The sequence below is a fragment of the Lynx rufus genome, unplaced genomic scaffold, assembly GCF_022079265.1.
Source record: "Lynx rufus isolate CCGP_SWC_20201006 ecotype Redwood Valley unplaced genomic scaffold, mLynRuf1.p SCAF_7, whole genome shotgun sequence".
Classification (NCBI taxonomy): Eukaryota; Metazoa; Chordata; class Mammalia; order Carnivora; family Felidae; genus Lynx; species Lynx rufus.
In genome coordinates, this window is record NW_025814889.1 from 3,503,444 (window position 1) to 3,526,674 (window position 23,231).

Consider the following 23,231-nt stretch of genomic DNA (forward strand, 5'->3'; position numbering starts at 1 on the left):
TGGCTTGGCTGTCACGTGACCATTGGATCTCGGACTTCCATTTCCACATTTCCGAAATGATGGTGGGCGTCCACTAGCATGATCTCCCCAGGCTTCTTCCAGTGACAGACCTGTACGGCTCTTCCCCAGAAGCACGAAAGAGCGCTGGTAGTTTTCTGTGTGATCAGGGCCCCATGCTCCCTGAGTTGTCAACATCTCTGGCCCCCCAGAGATGTCAACGGGACACATTTTCAGTGCTTCCCCTGTGTGATTCACGGCCACACCACCTTCGGGACAAGGCAGCTGACGCCCCGGTGTGTTTTTGCAAATCGCTGCAGCTCAGCAGCTGGAGGGCTCCATGCTGCCCCTGGTCAGCTGGCCTGGGACACGTTGTCCAGTGCTCTGAGGACATGGCTGGTGGCGGGGCCGGGGGAGGGAGAGAATTTGTGTATCTAGTCAGACCACTTCTGAAATAGTATCCTTAACTTTCTTGGATGTTAACGTGGTTGGGGGCAGATTCTCTGTGCACTGAGACACATTCCAAGGCCCTTGCAGAGTGTCCCAGCAGGGAGCCACCTCCGTGACTCATGAGGTGTGATGCGGCCCTGAGAGTGAGAATTGAGCAAGGCCTTCTCGGAGGGGAGCAGTGCTTCCTGTGGTGGAAAGGGAACTTCAGACAAACACGAAGTCATGGTTTTGCCCCAATTTAAAATCTTGTCTCCTATGTGGCAGCATCTGGGTACTAACCATTCCTCTTTCAAAATCCCCGTAGAGAATTACGTTATGACCGTGTTGCTCTCTCAAGTGTGTGTTAAAAATTCATCTGGAGCCTCGCTCTGAAGGCATCATGAAGTTATAATAATTAACATCTTATTTACATTCAGTAGACTTCTACCCAAGTGTCTAATCTAGTGGAAGGCATTCTATGATTGCTAAGTCAATATTTGCTCTCAGTGATAAAGAATGAATAAAATGGGCATGACCCTGTTTTCCTGTCCCCGATTGCCCAAGGTGGACTTCGGTGTGAGTGGTGTGTGAGTGGCGCTGGGGCAGACAGAACTGTGCGGTCGGCCTGTCGCATCACACACTGTCCCTGGGCCCCCACGGTCGGGGCCAACGCTCTTAATGTCACTGTGCTTCCTCCTGGGCCTCAGTCACGTGGACACAGTTTAAGATTATGCTGCCCCATAACTGCTGACGATATGTGAGTACCCCTGTTTTCTGCCAAAGCCAGAAATTCCTAGAGGGGGAATGTATCGTCCTCAGGAGCTGGGCCCACAATCTGTAATGGGCCGTAGGCATGGGCTCGCGTCCCAGTCAGACACAATCTGGGCGTGCTGAAGCGGATTGAGCTCACTTCAGGGTTTCAATCCATTCCAGAACGACTCGGCTCATCGCTAGCATTTAGAAGTCATTTGGATCTCCGGGTCCCGTCAAGAACCCAAGAAATACCAAGTCGACCCCTGAATTTGTTTCTGCTTATCAAGAGCTTATGGGCTGGGCAGGGAATGGGGCTGGTTACCTCTTGTCTCTGCTCGAATTAAGGCAGCAGGTCGGTCATCTGTGGCCTCCCTCCAGGCCCTGTCCTGCTGCCTCACTCGAGCATCTTTGGGGCATCGGTTCACCTGCAGCAAAGGGACAGGTGTTTCTCTATGTCTCGCTCTCACTTCCCACGGGTCCCTCCGGCCCGAGTCCCAGAGCTTGGCCACGGGAGTTGTAAGCTTCTCGATCTCCAAGCCCCACAGCCTACCCGCGACTAAGACCTGCAGACTCGCATCTTCTCTTTCGGCTCATCTCCCGTGAGCTGCCCCCGTCCCCGCCCCCCTTTCTTTGCTAAGGCGTCCCTTCCCTTCCTCCGGCCACTCCTGGTTTGATTGATGTCCTTCCCCTGCCTGTCTGCGGGGCCCCGTGTCACACGGTTTGTTCGGCGATTGGAAATGGGTAACTCCATCTGCCAGGCCGCCTTCCGTTAGGTGTGTCTGTGGTAACTGCTTCCTTGACCCCCAGCTCACCGGTAGATGCGTGGTTTGCTAGAAAGAGCTTTCTAGCTGTGGGCCCTTGGGCCAGTCTCACGTTGGCCTCGGTCTCCTCATTTGTGGCATGAGGACCCGAAGACGGACTTCGTAGGGTCTCCGTGAGGGCGGAAGCCTGGTCTGTTGCTGGCACAGAGCCGGTGCGCGGCAAACACCACTTACCGACCCTCCCCGGTCTCCGGGGGAGCTAGTCTCTTGTGAAAACCCCCCAGAAAGGTGACTCTGCCCCAGGTGTTATTGTTAGAGTTTCTGATTTGTGGTTCTGAACTTGTGTGCTGGGCGGCCCGCTCGCTTCTGAGCCCCACGCCCCCACACCCCCCAACAGTGACGAGCTGAATAAAGGGCCCTGGCCAGTGATCAGCAGCTGCTCCTGCTGTGGTGGTTACAAACCCTGCTGCTATTTTAGGGCCAGTGGTGTTCAGTCTGGGTTTCGTTTCCTTCAGCATCTATTTTGGCACCGCCTTGCTCTGAAAGGGCAGGCTGTGTCATGGCCAGGGGCTCCTCCTCAGCCTCCATCTGGTCTTACATAGTGAGATGTCACCCATGGAGGAAATAAGGGATGGGAGATGTTAACAATTATCTTTCATTCAGAGTGTCTTTTTAACGTTTATTTGTTTATTTGGGGGGGCATGGAGAGAGAGAAAAAAGAGAGAGAGAATCCCAAGCAGGTTCCACACTGTCTGTGCAGGAGCCTGTTGTGGCTCGATCCCACGAAGTATGAGATCATGATCGTGACCTGAGCCGAAATCAAGAGTCGAATGCTTGGCCGACTGAGCCACCCAGGCGCCCCTCAGAATGGTTTTAAAAGTATCTTTTTAAACATGGGAGATATCCCAGAACATTTTAAAATTTGTTTTTATACACTGAGTTAAAGGAAATCAGATTTACCCAGGGATATGCAATTGTAAAGAACATTCTAGAATGTCTATATGTATAGGAAGAAATTGTACCGAAATTGTAAAGAACATTCTAGAATGTCTGCATATGTACATTGCAGTCTCTGTGTAATAAACATTCTAGACATTGTATAAATTGCAAATTTATAGGAAGAAATTGTACAGAAATTGTAAAGAACATTCTAGAGTGTCTAGATGCATACATGACAGTCTGCGTGGGTGTGTTGGGGGTGATTACGGTGTGTGTGTGTGTGTGTGTGTGTGTGTGTGTGTGTGTGTGTGTTGGGGGTGAAATTCCTCATCTATTCCTGGGTTTTCTGAACCGGATTGTTCCTGGGATCCCAGGAAAGAGGCTTTCCTTACACCCGTCAGAGAAGTCTGTCAATACTCGTGTCCTGAAGAACATTAGCATGTGATTGTCTCGTAATTGAGGGGCTGGCATTGGGAGTTTTGGCCGTGGGTACTTAATACGACTTGACACCACCTATTAAAAACTACAAGATTCGCTTCCTGCTCACAGGGGTCAGTGTACTTTGTATCGATCATTCGATGTCATTCAGGTGACTGGGCAGCTGTGTGAGGACCAGGGCAGGCTGGTAAGTGTGGCCACTCTATGTGGAATTTTCCATAATCCAGAGATACCTGGGGAATTAGTCTTGAGGACGATGCACGTAAAACCCGAAGAGGTTTGCGTCACTGTCAGAACCGGTCGGCTCCCCACGCGTAGTCAGCCGGGCTCGCAGCAAATGCACTCACAGGTGAGACACCCTTTGGCCCAACCTCCAACTTTGAGTTCAGAGAGCGGTGAGTTCCCGGTACTGGGGAGTGGAAGTTTATGTCATCGAAGAGATATTGCCTTGTTTTGAATCAGCAAGTGCGTTCAAAGTCCTCCAGCACGCACACACACACTGAAAAATGTGTTTCCGAAAGGCCACGAGCCGCCCTTTGATTAACAGATGTGCCCAAAACAAAAACAGAAAAATAAAGACAGTATGTGGTTTCTGCTGGAGAATGCCACACAGTTTTTACACGGGCCTTATGATCCGATTTTCACTTACAGCTTTCCCAGAAGATATAGTTGGGAGTGAAAACCCAAGCTCGCTTCAGGCCAAGAGTGAATGATTTCAACAACCGTTCTAAAATGGCTTGTATGTTTGGAGCCATATATGGGTGAAAGTAACAATTTCAACAGGAAGCAAAAAAAAAAAAAAAAAAAAAAAAAGGAAAACTTTTGCACAGAACAGAAAGTACTTACACTTTCATTTGTGAAAGAGGCCAGATTTCCACGACTGACTTAGTGACATTCTAGGTAGTTTTCAAATTTTGGTTTTATAAGATATATTTGAAATGCTTCGCTGACTTTCGGGGCCGAATCAGGAAACGTCGCTTCCAGCAATTATTATTTAACAGCTGGCCAGCGTTTCTCTCCTGTATGTGTTCTCCGTTTCGTAACGAACATCCAGTGAACATTTAATTGAATTTTGATGATAATCTTCAGAGCGCCATTCTACATTTACTCCTGAAAGCAATTTCATGTTTGCAAATTGCTTTTGTGTTTCTTTTAGCTTAGTTACATAACTTACTTTGCTCAAAGAGTAAAATTAAATTCTTACTAATATGATGTGTTTTTGCTTTTCCGGGGTAAACATAAATATGTCAAGAAATGCGCGGACAGTGGATTCACTTTGATAGGGACTCATCGGTGCTAGTTATTAAGTGTCCGTGGCGTTTCTCTTAGACTGCACTGCCGTCCTTTCAGATCAGGGAGCGGGCACTGAAATCAAGTCCTGAGATATGGTGTTTCCTGGCATGCTATCAGGTGACTTCATCACCCAGACTCCCATCAGCTGGCATCCTGGGCAGCCGGGTCAGAGTCCAGAAAGCATTCCAAACTTATGTTTCCGAGGAGATTACAGGTCCCTCCTATTTAATGATCGCCTTAAAGATCGCATTGATTTCAAAAGAGCGCTCCACTGTGGAAGGGCAGCTGAGAGAAGCAAACTCTTTATTGGAGATTTAAACTCCTGGTGACAAAATCCTTCGACCAGTAGCTATAGAGGAACACTCCAGTCTGGGCAGACTCAGGATGCAAAGCTGCGCAAAGAAAGGCTACACGACAGTTGTTGTTGTTAGTATTAAGAAATAATAATAGTATCTCCAAAGTGCTAGTGTGTTAGACTCAGTCTCCAGACAGCCGACCAATGTGCAGGGGCTGAGGTGGGAAGGCACAGGGGCAGCTGTGGGCTGGGACGCTGTCCCAAGGATGCGGTGTCCACACATTTCGGGGATGGATCAGTTACGGAAATTCAGGTGCAGAGTAGTGTCATGTGGGTCAGCATCCAACTGTTGGCTCTTTGTCATCAATCTTGCCAAAATGTCAAAGATCATCGACTTGGAGACGCCCATGGTGGAAGAGAGGGAGGACACGGGGCCTTTAGGAGCGAGTTGCCGGAGAGCATCAACTCTCCCTTCCTCCAGGGAGAAGCCTCACGGGTCCAGGAGGCCCACGGAAATCAGTCTTCGACCAGTGCCCCATCCAGTCAATGCCCACATCCACTCTCTGCACCTTGGCCAGTGGAAGTAGCCGGCAGCTTCCCCCACTACCCAAACTGTTCTCCACGTGGAGTCCTTGGCTCAGCTCTCTGCCACCACCTCCTGCAGCTGTGTGGTCGGTGCCTGCCAAGACAGCACGACCTCTTCCGTGTCCATGCCCCAAATGCAACTCCCCTCCTGAGGCCACCATACATTTCCTACTCTCAATACTCATGTCTTCAACTCAGAATATCAAAGATGGCCGCATATTAAATGGCTGGTGGAGCTTGGGATCTGGTTAAAAGAGTACAACTTACAGACCACAAACTTCCCTGAAATGAGAGAGAGAGATTTCCCCTGTGTTCTTGAAATTCTAAAAAGAGGCAGAACTTTTAAAACATTTCCTGGGAATCTGAGTTTTTCTCCTTAATGGAGATACAACCACTTTTGAAACTTGATTCACAAAGGCAATCGTTTTGGCCCTTCCCAGTAGATAAGTATCATATGCTTTCGAAAGTAGGGTTTACTTGTTTACGGTAATGGTGATTAGCAGAATAGAATATAAGCGCACTAATTTTTCCCAGCTGGAGAGGAAAGAAAACAACCCAGCACCTTGACTTATCAGCAAATATGTACCGGGCACTTTTGAGTAAGTAGAAGCTGGAGATCCCAAAGGAACTCAAAGGACTTATATGACCCAGCCAGTCCATGGCGGGGCTGGTGAGCACCCCAGTTCCCTTGGGCCCGTCACACAGCTGCTATGCAGATGATTATCAGGAGGTATTTAAAAATTAGTCTTCTTCCAGATCACTGGCTTTGTGACCATTTTATTCACATGTGTCCCGTGTCACCATGGTAACACTCGCCATTCCTGCAGTGATTGTCAGGGCAGTACGGAACTCTAGGAGGCCTGGACGGGACTCACATGGGGCTGTAATGTGACAGAGCGACCCCTCCCCAAAGCTGTCATGCCTGAGACACTGCTCTGTACTTATATGACTTCATATTCCTCAAACACAATGTACTGTGGCACATTATAAATACATCTGTGGCAGTGATTTGAAGAAGCGCTTTTTCCATAAATCCAAAACCTACCGGCGTAAGAGCTAGCATTTCTATTTTTTTAAAAATCCTAAAGCTATGAGCTCTTGACTTGCACTAGGGGACTGAGGTTGGGACATAACTCAAGGATGGACCCACTGGGACACCTTCTCCAGAGTTGCGACACGGTTTCCCGTCGTGTAGTCTCACGAGCTGGTTCTCTCCTCTGCCCAGCTGTACCGAGTGCCATAGAAAGCGCATTCGCTGTTTAGATGATGATGGTGATTCCATCAGCACCACGACCATTCACTGCCCTTCCTGGATTAGAGCTCACTCATATCAGCCTAATGCCCCTAAAATAGGTCTATCTCCTGCTGCCACCTTTTACAATGCACAGGCCACCGCACTGGGAGTCACAGAGTGTCTGTGGGTAGGGAGTTGAGGACAACACGCGGAGTTGGAGAGTCCTTAGCTGTGCGTGTGTGAAGTTGACTTTCTGTCTCGCTGTTACTGGCCTCCCCATCAGTCTCCTTTTCTGTCCTGGCAGCTCTCCAAGTCAATGAAAGAGAAAAAAGGAGGCCAGAAGTAATAACAGGAGTTGTATTTCACTTCTGAACGTGGCCACCCCATCCTCCCACAGACGCCTGCGGGCTTCATCTTTCTCAACTGGCTCCAACCGTGCCTGGCTTGTTTCTTATGAAAAAGTGGGAACGTCCAGGATGGTGGCTGCATGTTGTCATAGATAGTCTACCTCAGGGATAATATACTCAATCCTGGCCAAGGTTTGGGTCTGTGACCCAACGTAACTGGTTTTTCTGTTTTCTGGAAGCAGATTAGAATTCACTTACCTTCCTCAAAATAGCTGAGGTTTAGACATTAAGAGTTAATATGCTTTAATTGCAAGTAAGTAAGAAAAATACCCGCACTCTATTGGGTTAAGTCGGAGAAAGATGTGTTTTGATGTAGTCCTAAGTCAGAAATAAAAGATAGATGTTCCTGTTTTTAGTAAGGTTCGGTGGTGGTTCCCAGTATGTCCACAAGCTCTTTGATAGTCCCTCTCTTGGGTGTGGGCTGGACTCGGTGAGTAGCCTCTCGTGGATAGGATGTGGCAGAAGTGAGTTTGACTGCACGTGTGCCCCTTCTCCTCTCTGGGTCCCTCAGATCACCTGCCTTGGGGAAGCTTAGCCACCCCGGGAAGAGGCCCGTGCCAGGGGCCACGTGAGCAGATTCTCTCCACTGTGGTTTCTCCAGCCTCGGTCAAGTCTTCAAAAGACGACAGCCTCATGCGTATCTTCCGTGCAACCTCCTGAGAGATCCTGAGTCAGCTCACCCGCTGAGCTGGGCTGGAGCTCCAAGCACGGACTATTTCATAATACACTTTCACTGCCTCAAGCCGCAAGGTTTGGGGATGATTTCTTTCTTGTCAGTAGATGCCCAAGACGGAAAAGGCTGCTGCCATTAAAATACAGAGCAGTGGGCGGAAATCCCAGGAATTTGCTATTTCCTTTACCTAAGTGGATTTTTGAGTATTTTGGAAGGATGGGCCCATGAATTTATCTTGTACTGACTGACGCTGACATGACTTGGAAAGTGATGGGTGTGTGTGGCTGTGACCTGTTCTTATTGTACCTCCGCCCTCCCCCCCCCCCCCGGGTTAGAGTGTCACCATTTACCAGCAGGATGGTTAGATTTCTGGTCTAGGCAATTTTCATAGGCATTGTGTTTCCTGTATGGCCGAGGGTGGGAAGATAGCCTATTCATATGTCTTCAGCCACAGGCACAGGCCAAAAGCGAAAGACATGTGGAAGAATTCAGAGGAAGACAGAAGCCATGTATTTTAAACGTAAATCATCCCACATGTACCAAGTCCATAAGAAACGGAAGTATCAGAGACGTTCTTGGTTCATTTTTCTCCTTGCTCCAAGCCACCTTTGCTGACCCTCGTCCAGTTTTTGAGTCTGTGTTGTTCAGACCATTGGAGCAGACAGGAGCCAATGGCCAGAGAGATCCCACATCAGCGCCATCGGCCGGGCGGACACAGGGGGTGCCGGGCCGCGGCCTCACAGCCAACAACCCCATACCTATGATGCCTCTGGGCGCGAAGGGTGGGGCTGGGGGTGATGGGGGTTTTGGGTGGTGCAAGGGATTTCGGGGCCCCGTTTTTTACAAACTAGATAATCATACTTACGCAGGGTAGAAAAACTAGAAAATAGAAACGAGCAAAGAGGTACGTGCTGTCAGGGCTGACCGGCCTGGCCACTGGTCGGGAGCGGGGGGTGGGGGGCAGTGGCGGTCGGGGTGGGGGAAGAGCCTTCTCCATGGACAGAGGGATGTGTCGCCTCACGGAAGCTCGGATCGCTCTGAGTTTTAGCGCATGTTCAACCTGCTCCACTTTTCCCTCCTCCGTGTTTATCTATTGACGCAGCCATGCATGTCTTCAACTTCTCAAGACGAAATAATAGTCACCATAGTGTTTGGGAACCTGCTAACTATAGTTAAAATATATATATTAGGCGTATTATTCCGTATCAATGAACACATACCCATTTAAACATCTACATAATAAAACGTCGTATAAATACATAGTTAATTTGCAGTGAATACCTGTGCACCAATAGCGAGAAGGCTGGGGATTCAAAGGGCTAGGTCAGAAGGCAGACACGTTTTTAGGGACTTCGATATATTTCACCAAATTACGTTCTCAGGGGGTGCCTGGGTGGCTCAGTCAGTTGGGCGTCCGACCTCGGCTCAGGGCATGATCTCAAGGTTCATGAGTTTGAGCCCCGTGTCGGGCTCTGTGCTGACAGCTCAGAGCCTGGAGCCTGCTTCAGAGTCTGTGTGTGTGCCTCTCTCTGCCCCTCTCCCACTTGTGTTCTCTTTCTCTCTCTCTCTCTCTCTCTCAAAAAGAAATAAATATGCATTAAAAATATTTTAAAAATTATGTTCTCAAAAAGTGATACCAATTTGCATTCCCATCAGATGATGTTTCGGAGAGGACATACAGCGTAAGTTTTACAAATCTACTGGCATTTAAGCATGAACTATTTGCTCCAAGTTTTATTTATTTATTTATTTATCTATTATTTTAAAAACTTGTAACATTTATTTATTTTCTATTTATTTATTTATTTATTTTTAATATATGAAATTTATTGTCAAATTGGTTTCCATACAACACCCAGTGCTCATCCCAAAAGATGCCCTCTTCAATACCCATCACCCACCCTCCTATTTGCTCCAAGTTTTAAACATTGGAAAGAGGACATACCACAGTAGTCACGCACGCAAGCCACACCTTCCCTCGGGTTAGATGGAAACCCCCCTTGTTGGAATTAAAAGATGCTCCTATTTTGTTTGGTACCGTTCCTACTTTACATGTGAGGGAAACCAAGGCTTACAAATTGTGGTCAGTCTCTAAATCACACAATGGGTAGTTTTCAAAGCCAGAATTTAGGCCCAAGTTGAGTTGGTTCCCCAGCCCAGGCGCCTAATTACTCCCCATTGTCTCTTGTCTCTGATGTCTTCCTGCCGCCAGGACTCACCAGCACCTACCAGAGTCTGAACCCGGGCCGCCTGCCCTTTACGATTGCAGAAGCTGCAACCACATAATTTGGTCCCATTAGCCAGGTTCACATGAGAACTTAAAATATTACTGCTGTATTCATTTTGAATGCACGGTGCATTAGAGGCTTCTGAATGCAAAGGCTCGCCAGCGCTTTGGAAGAAGTTAAGTCCACAGGCTCTTTCTTCATGTGACTTTGGCATCGCATTTTAGGCATCCGGGGATGTACTGGGACGAACTCCCCATGACTAAGTCTTCTCTCTTGCTACAAGAGAGTCACGTGCGAATTAGAGGAATGGCTGTGTCTCCTTCGTTTTCCTTTCTGGCTTTGCAAATATACAGCGGGGCGGCGGGGGTGGGGGTGGGGAGGAAGACTCTTTTAAAAGCATCTACGAATCTGGTTTGTAATATGTGCTTCCTCACTTGGGTACAGTGTTAGTCACGTGAGAAAGGCACATCTGTGTGTGTTTCGTGAGCATCCGCGAGTGATGGCTCCCAGCAGCTTTAAATGGCTTAGTGTTATTACGCCTTCAAAAGGATGCGGCCCCAACCTGTAACCGTTGGGATAAAAAAGAGAACCCAACCCCCCAGCACGTCACTTTGTCACCGATGCTACATGACAGGCGCTTGTCGAATTAAAACCGGGGCTCCGTTGACACTTTCTGGGACTAGCACCTAATCTGTTCTCTTTACTTTCTTCCTCCCAAATTCCCAGGTTTCTTTAGAAGGGATCCAGGGACTTGGATGTTCGAGTTCCCCTCTCCCTGCGGCCAGGGGCGCGCACCTGACATACTCCCGACTCTGGTTCTGTTTAGGATGCAGACCGTGCCGTCTGGGAGTGACTTCCACACTCAGCGACTTAACACAACCGCTTTATTTTTGTCTTGTGACTCTGTGGGCCAGAAGTTTGGGGAAAGCTCGGGCAAGCCGTTCTTCTCGGGCCCCTCATGCATTTGGCGCTGGACTTGGCTTGGCATGGCTGCTGTCACCTGAAGGCCGACTGGGCTGGAGGCTCCACGTGGCCCCGTTGCTCGGGAGGAGTTTGGTGAGGCCCGTGGTCTGGGAGCTCGGCCGGGGCTGCCCCCTGGGCCGCCTACAGGTGACCCCTCAGAAGGCTGTCTCGGGGCGGCCGGACAGCACACGAGCAGCTAGCTTCCCAGGGCGGGTGAATTCCATCGTACGCCGTGGGTCGGAGCCCCCCCACCTCCAGCCAGAGTCACAGGGAAGGGTGACAGACATCACCCCATAGTGGGAGAAGGTCAGAGAACTTGCGGCCGTTTTTTAAAAGAGGTTCCCCACACAGCATGGAGCTCAGCCCAAGACTTGAACTCATGACCCTGAGATCAAGAATCAGCCACTTAACGGACTGAACCACCCAGGTGCCCATGGAGCCATTTTTTTAAACAGCCCCAACCAGTGCTGTGTTATGCACTTTCCAAATTCAATGATGCATTTTTAAAAAATTTTTGTAATCTTTATCTGTTTTTGAGAGAGAGAGAGAGGCAGAGCACGAGTGGGGGAGGGGCAGAGAGAGAGGGATACACAGAATCTGAAGCAGGCTCCAGGCTCCGAGCTGTCAGCACAGAGCCTGACGCGGGGCTTGAACTCATGAACCGCGAGATCATGACCTGAGCCGAAGTTGGACGCTCAGTCGACTGAGCCACCCAGGCGCCCCAATGATGCATTTTTTTTTTTGAGTGACCAGATTGACATTATACCCATACTTCCTTATACTCTGTGTTCTCATCGGTCTGCTTAGACATAACAGAGCACAGCACTTGGAAGAATTCTGCTCACAGAATCATCACGCGTTGGATTCCAGTGATAGACGTGGCCGACTAGGGGGTCGGCGTTTGCTAATTGCAGTTAGATTTTGTGTGGGATGTTTCTGACTGCAAATGTAAATGGTTCCTCCCACAAATGAGCCCTGGAGAAAATACTCTTGATGACTCAGACTCATTTCTCTATTGGGATGTCAGCACTGAGGTGGGATTTGCCACCCCTCCACAACCTCTTAGGAATCAGCTGAAGCGTGTTCCACGCCACGTTCTAGTCATGAGTTTTAAAGAAGGTTTGAAACAGAAGGCAGCTGATGGACCGTTCTCTGCCTTTCTCCGACATCAGAGAAGGAGAAAACTGGGGAGTCTTCATGAGCATACTGTGTTTTACGCTAAGGTTTCCTTTTGGGAAGCACATGCCCATTCTTCTGTCTGAAGAGTCCTGTGTTCCGAGAGCTCGAGTAAGCCGAAGGGACTTCCGACCCACGAGAAGGGCTCATTTATGTTTGTATTAGGCGTGCTCCCACTCCCCAAGCCAAGCTGCCAAAGTAGAAGATCTCCAAGCTGGCCGAGGCCACTGTGACATCACTTCCCATTCCAGAGCCCTGTCCCCTCCCAGGGCAGGAATGAATCCAAACCAACCCAGTGGACACCAGCAGCTGGACACGTGGGGGGCTTCATTCCTTATCATCCACCCTTTGTCTGTGGTCTCAGGGTCTCTGGACCTGAAAAAGTAACTGTTCCCCCACAGAAATTAGGGGACCCATCTGTAAACATACCACTAAGTAACAGATTCCACTCAAGAATACGGATTAATGGAAATCTCAGTTAGTTAGGGGAAAAGTTCTTTCCCTAGGAGGCACGCTTGTGTGATACCAAGAGCCCATCAATTCATATTCCAAAAAGTGCCTGCATGGGAACATTGCTGGGATACATCACACATCCTGTCTCCCGTAATTGCCATCTTTGTCACAATTGTTGCCAAAGTTCCTTTTCAAGCGTATGTATGTTCAGGGTAAATGTATTCTACAGCTCATTATTATCCCTTAAAAAATATTTACTTTTTATTCTGCAGCTCAGTTTGTAGAAAGTAGAAGGGATTGCCCTGGGCTGGCTGTCTTGAGAAGGTCTAATGAGTGAAGGCATGATAGAAGGTGAGAGAAAGGTGTTCTGTCAGATCTAAAGTAGATACCACACACTCAATTCATATCCCACTTGTAAATCTGCTGCCCTAATGTTCAGTGGGAAGGCTGCCTGGGTCATGGCTATTACTTCTTTTTTTATTGAAATATAATTGACACACAGGGTTATGTTAGTTTCAGGTGTACGACATAGTGACTCAGTGTCGTTCATTACTCAGTGCTCTCTGCGATAAATACGGTCATCATCCATCACCGTGCAGTGCTATTGCAGTGTTACTGCTTGTATTCCTTGTGCTGTACTTTCCATGCCTGTGACTAATTTATTTTATAACTGGAAATGTGTGCCTCTTAATCACCTATTTCACCCACCCTGCCACCTCCCTCCCCTCTGGCAGCCACCGGTTTGTTCTCTGTATTCAAGAGTCTGTTTGTTCATTTGTTTTGTTTTATAGATTCTACACATCAATGAAAGCGTGCGGTATTTGTTTTTCTCCGTCTGACTTACTTCACTTAGCATAATACCCTCTAGGTGCACCGGTGTTGTCACAAATGGCAAGAGAGACACATAGATCAGTGGAACAGAAATAAACCCGTGCTTACACGGTCAATTAATCTGTGACAAAGGACGCAAGAATATACAATGAGGAAAAGACAGTCTTTTCAATAAATGATGTTGGGAAAAATGAAAAGCAACATGCGAAAGAATGAAACTGGACCACTTTATTATATCTTACACAAAAATAAACTCAAAATGGATTAAAGACCTACATGTGACACTTGAAGCCGTAAAACTCTCGAAAGAAAACACAGGCAGTAATCTCTTGGACATCAACCTTACAAAACGTATTTATGAATATGTCTCCTGAGGCAAGGGAAACAAAAGCAAAAATAAACTATTGGGACCACATCAAAATAAAAAGCTCTCACACAGCAAAGGAAACCATCAGAACAAAACAAGGCAACCGACTGAATTGGACAAGATATTTGCAAATGATACAGCCGATAAGGGGTTAATATCCAAACTATATGGAGAGCTTGTGCAACTCAACACCAAGAAAACAATTTGGTTAAAAAATGGGCAGAGGACCTAAATAAACATTTTTACAAAGAGGGCATCGAGATGGCCAAGAGACATGTGAAAAGGTGCTCAACATCAATCATCATCATAGAAATGCAAGGAGATATGACCTCACACCTATCAGGATGGTTAATATCAAAAAAGCAAGAAATAACAAGCGTTAGCGAGGATGTGGAGTAAAAGGAACCCTCATGCACTGTCGGTGGGAATGCAAACTGGTTCAGCCACTCTGGAAAAGAGTATGGAAGTTCCTCGCCAAATTAAAAATAGGATTACCATAGGGGCACCAGGGTGGCTCAGTCGGTTAAGTGCCTGACCGGCTCAAGTCATGATCTCATGGTTGGTGAATTCAGGTCCTGCGTCGGGCTCTGGGCTGATGGCTCAGAGCCTGGAGCCTGCTTCGGATTCTGTGTTTCCCTCTCTCTCTGCCCCTCCCCTGCTCATGCTCTGTCTCTCTCTCTCTGTCAAAAATAAATAAACATAAAAAAAAAGACAAGAACTCTAATTCAACAGGAGATATACATGCCTGTGTTTTTGCAGCATTATTCACAATAGCCAGGACCCAGAAGCAGTCCAGTGCCCATCAGTAGGTGAATGGATAAAGATGTGGTATATACGTATCTACAACGGAATATTACTCAGCCATTACAAGGAATAAAATTGTTGCTGTTCTTAATTGACTGGGATCAATCAAACTTGCAGCTTGGTTGACGAGCACAGAGAAATCTTGTTAATCACAGCCAATTGTGTTTACCTTCATCACCATGTTTGTTCTGCACAGAGCTGACCCTAAGTCTGGTCACTTAGCATGATCTGATGTAACCTTCTGCACTTGGCTCTGTCATAGCAACTGTAGGAGCAACGGGGTGGTGAGTCGTGGTTCCAGGCACACGGGAGAGGCTGCGAGCCGGACGGGCGTCAGCTGCCGCTCTCAGGGCTGGTGAAGCAGCGGGCTTTGTGAAGTGACCCTGAGCTCTCCTGCAGCTGGAGAGCAGAAGCCACTGACCTTTGTGACTTTTCCACACATTCTCTGCTCGTTCCGGAATTCCCAAGAAAGGCCTGGTTTCAGAGGTCATAACTTGCTGAACCAGCAACCCGAACCCACTGCGTTAGCAACCCCGTCAGGGCTGGCGAAGGTAGACGTTGGAGCAAGATACCCAGTTCTCCAGAATATTCCCTCGCCAAAGGGAACATCCAGCCTGGCCTTACTTCTCATAGCGGGGAAATCATGTGGTCAGATGGGCCTGTGGCTTGGGCTGGGGTATTCGGTGGCAAAGAAAAGAAACTGCTCAAAGTGTGGTGGAATAAGCAAACAGACTAGCTAGCAGGGGTTTGTACCGGAAGATACAGGGCCTAAGGGCGGGAAGGGCTGCCAGCCTCACGGGATACTGGAGCGGGGAGCCCCAGGAACCGTGGGGAGCCCAGGCCCTTCGGAGCCCACACGGTTTACAGAACACGTCCCGTTCAGAAATCGATGATCCCTGTCTCCAGACGGCTCAGAACTACAATTAGAGGAACCTGCTTTTCCCCTAGACGTGTTTGTGCGTGCACACGTCCACGCATGCAGGCAAGCACAAGGGATTTCTTTTTTTTTTTAATGTTTATTTATTTATGAGACAGAGACAGACAGAGCCCGAGTGGGGGAGGGGCAGAGAGAGAGGGAGACACAGAATCCGAAGCAGGCTCCAGGCTCTGAGCCGTCAGCCCAGAGCCCGATGTGGGGCTCGAACCCATGAACCACAAGACCATGACCTGAGCTGAAGTCGGACGCTTAACCGACTGAGCCACCCAGGCGCCCCAAGCACAAGGGATTTCTAAGGAAGACTTTGCGTGATTGTCTGTTGATGTTTATTTGATGATCTTACTCTGACGCTTAAACTATTAGCAGGTGACTTTCCCTCCGTGACATGGGAGCGAAAACCTTCATGCTGGTCCGCAAACCTCCTTCCACCCCCGGTAAGGTCGTGCCGGATTCCGTGATCCTTACTTCCCTCCTCTGACTTTGGAACAATTTCATTCCATATACGTGCATTTCTACAAAACATATGTTTTAACTTTAGGTTTTCCCTGAACTTAATAAAAAGAGTACCAAGTTGTATATATCATCAGAAACTTCTGGTTTTCAGCAGATATTATATCGTTAAAATTTATTTGGCGATTTCTGATGTTGAGTGTTGTACGTTCGGGTGACGGCTTTGGGAAGATTACTCACCGATGGTTTCTAACAAGTTAAATTAGAAGTTTTCTCCTGTGTCTACTCTGTTAAATCATTTAAAAAAAAAAAACATGAATGGAATTTGAATTTCATTCAAGTTTTCAGTATCTGTTTGCTGGAACAGAAATATCTGGTGGGAAATGACCCAGAACGTGCCGGGTTAGCAGGACAAAGCCTATCAGGTGCTGAGCAGAAGCAGTGAGACAGAAGACACACACTGTGTGATTCCATTTCACGGAGAGGGGCGTGACCATGTGGTCTCAGAGACGCTCTCGTTGATTTGCGTGTGGCTACACAGGTGTCTGCAGCGGTTAAAAGCCATCCAACGGAACCCTTAAAATGGGTGCACTTCAGCATATGCAAATCACACTTGAGGAAAGCTGATTGAAGAAATAATGCCTGCTTCCTAGGTTTGTCACAGTGATCGAATGAGACGCAAGGTGCGGGCCTGGGACCGCTTACGTTCTGCACACGTTTTCATCAGTGAGCTGCTTTCTCGTCCACTCAGCTACACTTGGGGAGCTGGCTGGGAGGGGAGGCGGGTGGAAAAGGCAGGGACTGCCCCGCTGACGGGCCGGGGTCCAACCGGGGAGGCCGTGGGCAGCTGCGAGGAGTAAACCCTCATCGTGCGACAGCACTGACCCTGCCCACACCCTCCAGGTTCAGATGGTTCAGATCTATCTCCTTATGTGCGCATCTGCAGGTCTCGTGCTGATACCCGCCGGGTCGTGGGGTGTCACTGGGAATTTGAGGATGAGGGGGCAGGACCATGGGGTTAGAGCCTTCCAGGGCCCCCGCTGCCCTTTCCGTGTTCCCCCAGATGCCCAGGTGCATCTGATAGGCTGTGCAGGTGCTTGTGAATGAGTCAGTGACCGAGTGAGCACATCCTTCACCTATTTTCAGTCTTTCTTTTTCTCTCAGTAAAGTGACAAAGTTACCTTCTCTCCTCCAGGGCTGAGCATATATGTAGGTTCTAAAACTTTTTATCTGTGGAAAAAGGAGATTTCCACTCTAGGGTATTTCCATTTTTTCCAGCTCTATGGAGCTATGATTGACCAACAAAAATTGTGGGTGATTACGGTACAGGACGTGATGTTCTGGTAGACGTTGTGGGGCGAACACCATAATCAAGCTAACGAACATCCATCACCTCCCGTAGCTACCGTGTACAATCTAGCATTATTAACTATGGTCGTCACACTACACGCGAGGTCCCCAGAATCTTCTACTTGCATAGATAAGTCAGATGATTCAGTGTCTTGTCTTTCTGCGTCTGGCTTATCTCCCTGGGCCTAAGGTCCTCCAAGTCCATAGATCTGAACCATCTGAACCTTGTTGCAGATGTGGGATTTCCTTCTTTTTAAGGCTGAAAAAATCTTCCATTATCATTTTAAGTTATATCATTCGTAGATGTTGGCACTCCGTATCCCCGTCTGACATCACTGTTAATCCTTAGGCCATGCCCACAAACTTCTCAAGGGGAAAAAGTTTCCTTTCTTTTCTTTCTTTCTTTCTTTTTTTTCTTTAACGTTTATTTATTTTTGAGAGAGGAAGGGAGACAGAGCGTGAGCAGGGGAGGGGCAGAGAGAGAGGGAGAATCAGAATCTGAAGCAGGCTCCAGGTTCTGAGCTGTCAGCACAGAGCCCGACGCGGGGCTTGAACCCACGAACCGTGAGATCGTGACCTGAGCCGGAGTCAGACGCTCAACTGACTGAGCCACCCAGGTGCCCCAGCAAGGTTTGTTTTTAAGGGAAAGACCAGCAACCAGATTACTAGAAGAAACTGGATTCCTGGCTGAGGAACTGATTATTATTCTGCCCTGGCCTCACCAAGGACCAGAGTCCAGAGGGGGCTGATTTGGGCTTATGCTCTCTACAGATCCTGGTCAGCCCAGGAATTCTGTTTCATGAGCCAGCAGGACGATTCCCGTTGAAATGTATTATTCTAAATACCACTGTGGGGAAATAAATGGACATTTCATACTCTACATTCAATTAACAAGATGAAGGTGTTTTTCTCATGACTAATCTTTGAACATCCCCCAACAGCACATTCAAATACTCTAAAGTACGGATGCTGACATGATGTTTTTATAAATCGACTTCCTTTCTGAAGGCTTACACCGGCATGCGCATGAATACACAGTCAGGAAGCACACACTCAGAGACGCGTGAGTCATACGGCAAGTGAGTTAAAACTCACATGCAGATAAATCACTACAGCGCTTTTTATTTTAAAGCTACATTTTACCTTCTAATACTCAGGAAGACGGCAATTCTACGATTCTGCGGCGCCTTCAGCATTTATCGCACTGCGCAAAAAATAGCACGTTCATTTCCGAATCCTGCTCAAAGCACCTAAGGCTGACGTCCTAGAGAATCTGTGTGTGTCACCCAGCTGTCGGCTTTGGAGGATGACCCATCGTTTCTAGGCCTTGCCGTCACGAGGGTAGAGAGGCAGACTGTTAGAGTTAACTGACAATGTACGGGCTTCTGCCCCCACCTCGAAACAAACAAACAAACAAACAAACAAACAACTAAGGCCTTGTCTTTCTTGGAACGCGTCAGGTTTTGTCTGCCTATGATGTGAAGTTGTTTGAATTCCCTCTGTGTGCATCTATGCTTCTGGTGTGACAATATCTGAATTTCCTGTTCATCTCTCTCTCTCAAGCAGCGACTCCGTTCCTTGGTCCACGTTTGGCCGATTACGGTACACACAGTGTTCGGTGTGGATCACAACTACGAGACCCTTCATTGTGGCATTGTTAAACCTGGAACGCAGGGGGAAAAGACGAACATCAGTCAAGAGTAATATGGTATCATGGGAGGCACACAGCGTAGGATTCCCTCTCCCGACAGCCTGGCCTGATGTGGCTTCTCCTTCTGAAAACACCGTTTCTTTTGTGCAGGCCTTTGTTTGGAGAGGAAGAATGCTAAGCGTTTTATTTTAATCAGCCTTGGTTTCTGGGAAATCCAGCTATTCCCCCTCTTGTTTATCAAGGTAGCGATGGAAACCTACCAGCCACCCTGATTAGATAGTTGCCCAAATGTGCTGAAGCTCAAGCTGGAACATCTCCCTGTGATCTTCAAAGAGAGGGAAAGTCTAGATGAAACGCTGAGGTATCCTGGTGAGAACACACGGCCGTGTACTTGAGAGAGAAATTAGGTCATGATGAAGAGCCTTCACAGACACCGCGAATTATCTTCCTTCTGTAGCCCATTTGATTGACGCTCACTGACGTTAGGGAAGTCTCGACATCTCGAAGGGAGCAACTTCGCTTCGTCTTCTCAGTGCTGATTTCCTCTTTCTAGGCATGATGTGAAGATTTTTAGGAATGAACGTGAAGCATTAGAATGCGATTATCAAAGTGTTTTCAGGTTCTTTATCTCAAGGAAATAAATGTCCAAGAGCAGCGTGGACCTTTAAGAGGTATTCACATCTCCCTAAGACAGAAGAGTATACAGAACTTAATGACGTTTAGTGACTTTCTTGGGGCCAGTTGCTAGTGAAAGTGTGGATTCGGGGCTAGATCAATGGCGTGTACCAATTCTCTCTTCTCGGAGTGGCACATGGTATAAATAGTTTTAAAACATATATTTTACCTGCTGTGCCTTCTTGCAAGAAAAGGCGATTTCCTTTTGACTTCAGCATACTTAGCAGATTTTTTGAGATCTATGCTTAATATTATTGTGTCGCTGACCTTATAGATCTATCTAGTGGTCCTGGGATCCAGGTCACAATTTTTTTATATTTAAGGGTTCTACGCGAGAACAATATCCAATTCTGAACCATTACATAAAAACGGTAATTATTCAGCTAAGGTGAAAATATTTCCAGAAAGAGTCTGGAACACAGCCCTCACGCCTTCCTCTGAGGCTGCTTTCACCGGAGAAATCCAACCTCTCCGAAGGCATTGTGGCTAAAAACTCAGTATTTTTATTTATGACTTCTTTGTTTCTTTGTTTAGGTCCAAGTTGAATATGACAGCAGGCTAGTAGATGTGGAGGTGGGGTCTTCTTTATGGAAAGAGGCTTTAGTTAAGAAAATATAGCAGCTTAAGGGCAGATGCGTGCTACAAGACCTGTGGGAAAGCTACAAAGTGATTTCAATATACTTATTTTTTGTGTGTTGTTGTGGGTGGTTCCTGTCACCGTGGTGGTGTTCGATCCCTGAGCAACAAAAAATAACTCGGGAGAGGAAATCTGACTCTGAGTACGCCTTTATTTAGGGTAGATGTGAAAGGGCTCGCGGCTAGCATGGTGTGCCCACAGCCCCAGGAGCAGAATGCCCCGGCCATGAGGTCACAGGGGAGCGTCTGCTCTGAAAATAAGGTATCTGTTACTTGGGGGAGGGGGAGGGGGTTGCAGGGGGAAGGGTACAGGATTATGAAAAGCCTTGGAATATAGCCCAAGCAATTTGACTTTCGTGGACATTTAACCTCAGGCTACATCAGGACAATTCAATTTACCTTAAAGTGTTTGAATAATGCAGAATGAACATTGGAGAAAACCTGCAAGCTGAGACAGTCTTCCGGAATGGAATGAAAACACTGCCCATTTTACAGCCCCTCCAAAGAGAAAAATGTACTTAAGTTGGGGATGGGGGTTACTTAAAAAAAAACAAACTTAAAAGCATAGAACAGAATAATTTAATGATAGGAAAATTATACCAAGTCAACTGTACGTAAAGAAGATTTATGTAAATGGCTTTGTAAATTAACAGGGAGTTTCAGGGAGGGCTGAGGTCCCACACGGCCACCTAACGTCACCCTTGTGTTCAGGACGACATTGGTAATGAGGTTGACCTGCGTACGGATGTGTTACTGCGCTGTGGATAATATGCCGCTGAAGTACAGCTATATATGTTGGGGGTTAACGTGACTTTTTATTTATTTACATTTTTAATGTTCATTTATGTATTTTGAGAGAGAAAGAGAGAGAGGGGGGGAGAGCACGAGCAGGGGAGTGGACAGGGAGGGAGAAAGAGAATTCCAAGCAGGCTTTTCACTGTCAGCAAAGAGCCCAACTCGGACTCAGTCTCGCAAACCAGATCACGAGCTGAGCTGAAATCAAGAGTCGGACGCTTAACCAACTGAGCCACCCACATGCCCCAACTTGAGTTTTTAAGAAAGCTGTGATTCACACACAGCAGACATCACATCTGGCTTGCTCACACTGGAAGTCACACATAGGGAGACAGCTTCTCACGCATGGAGGGGCCATGCGGCACTTGGTTTTGTTTGTTGAAGTAGGCTCCGTGTCCAACGCGGGGCTTGAACTCACAACCCTGAGCTCAAGAGTCACATGCATCACCGTCTGAGCCAGCCAGGCACCCGTTGCACTTGCTTTTGATTCCCCGCTGCTGCCTCCTCTCCGTGACTCGCTGGTGGAGTAGAGCTTCAGCTGGGACACCCATATGGACCATTGACCAGCAGGACTGGCTTGAGCTCTCACTCTAGTTAGGAATGAACGGGCAGTGAAGAGCGTCCCATCATCCCCGCTGGGCTGCTTTGTCAACGTCAGTGGCTTCCCGTTTTCCAAGGTGACGTGTCGACTGAGACCAGGCTAGAATATGAAGACGGTATCCTAGGCAGGGGGCGTTATTTAGATATCTCCCAGTGGTGGGGCGCCTGGGTGGCCCAGTCGGTTGAGCGTCTGACTTCGGCTCAGGTCATGATCTCACGTCTCGTGGGTTCGAGCCCCGCGTCGGGCTCTGTGCTGACAGCTGGGAGCCTGGAGCCTGCTTCGGATTCTGTGTCTCCCTCTCTCTCGGCCCCTCCCCCGCTCATGCTCTGTCTGTCTGTCTCTCTCTCTCTGTCAACAATAAATAAACATTAAAAAAAATGTAGCTATCTCCCAGTGGTCTCCGATTTGGAAATCTTCCTAATACATCAGTGGGAATTAAAAAGCCATTTGTGAAACCAGCATATTCTGGAGGGCTGGAACTCTCTCAAGAGACTGGGCCCAAGTTATGTAGGACGGATTCACTTTCAAAAGTAATTCTGAGTGGGGCGCCTGGGTGGCTCAGTCAGTTAAGTGACCGACTTCGGCTCAGGTTATGATCTTGTGGTCCGTGGGTTTGAGCCCTACATCGGGCTCTATGCTGACAGCTCAGAGCCTGGAGCCTGCTTCCGATTCTGTGTCTCCCCTGCTCACACTCTGCCTCTCTCTCTCTCTCTCTCTCTCTCTCTCTCTCTCTCTCTCTCAAAAATAAATACACATTAAAAAAATTTAATTAAGAAAATTATTTCCGAGGTTTGACCCCACTGTTGGCTGGAAGAGTGTGCCCTGAGCCCGGGCCTGGCCAGCTTTGGCCCCAGATGACACTTCCCTGGAGACTCAGTGTCACAAAAGCTCTGAAAAACCCGACAAAACCCCACAAGCCCCGTGACCACAGCTCTTGTCCTAACAGGATCCTGACAGATAAAGAATGCTTGAAAGCCGCTGCTGATATTTTGATGACAATGACGAGGAAGAGGAGGAGGGGGTCTGTGAGCAGCCACATGTAACCATAGGACGTCGACGAAGGTTCAAAAAATGCCTGTGGCCTGAGCTGGCCGCAGGGGGAGTAATTCTGGGACTCTGTCCCGGGAAGCACTGTGTTTTCCTTCAGAGCACAGGGACGCCCGACGCTTTCTCTCCTGTCTACCCTCCCCAGCTCAACACACACACTAAAGCTCCATCTGTGGCCTCGATGGGCGACGCGTCCGTGAATGGGAGAGGAGCGATGTCCCAGGGGACGTGGCCAAAGGCGAGGCTGGAAGGTGGGCGGGGAGCGGGCTCACTGGAGACGCGCCGGCCGGCGGGGCCCGGGGGTGCACCGTGAGGCAAGGTGGGCAGGGGCTCCTGTTGCCCCTTTGTGGACAAGGAAACAGAGCCAGTCACGTCCCGGGGGCCACACAGCCTTCGCTGGTTGGGGGAGAGCTCAGCCCTGGGTGTGGATGGCCCTAGTCAAGCTCTAGGGTCGCAGCCCCAG

General features: G+C 48.2%; 1 long non-coding RNA gene across 1 annotated transcript in view; it reads left to right on the forward strand.

Annotated features, from left to right (window-relative positions):
* The first annotated feature begins 1,065 nt into the window (after positions 1 to 1,065).
* The window catches only part of LOC124502138 (uncharacterized), a 31,806-nt gene continuing 9,640 nt past the window's right edge, over positions 1,066 to 23,231 (forward strand). Inside the window, exons 1-2 of the long non-coding RNA XR_006959855.1 lie at positions 1,066 to 1,183; positions 22,668 to 23,019. This is a non-coding gene — a long non-coding RNA (uncharacterized LOC124502138). The remainder of the gene's footprint in view (positions 1,184 to 22,667; positions 23,020 to 23,231) is intronic.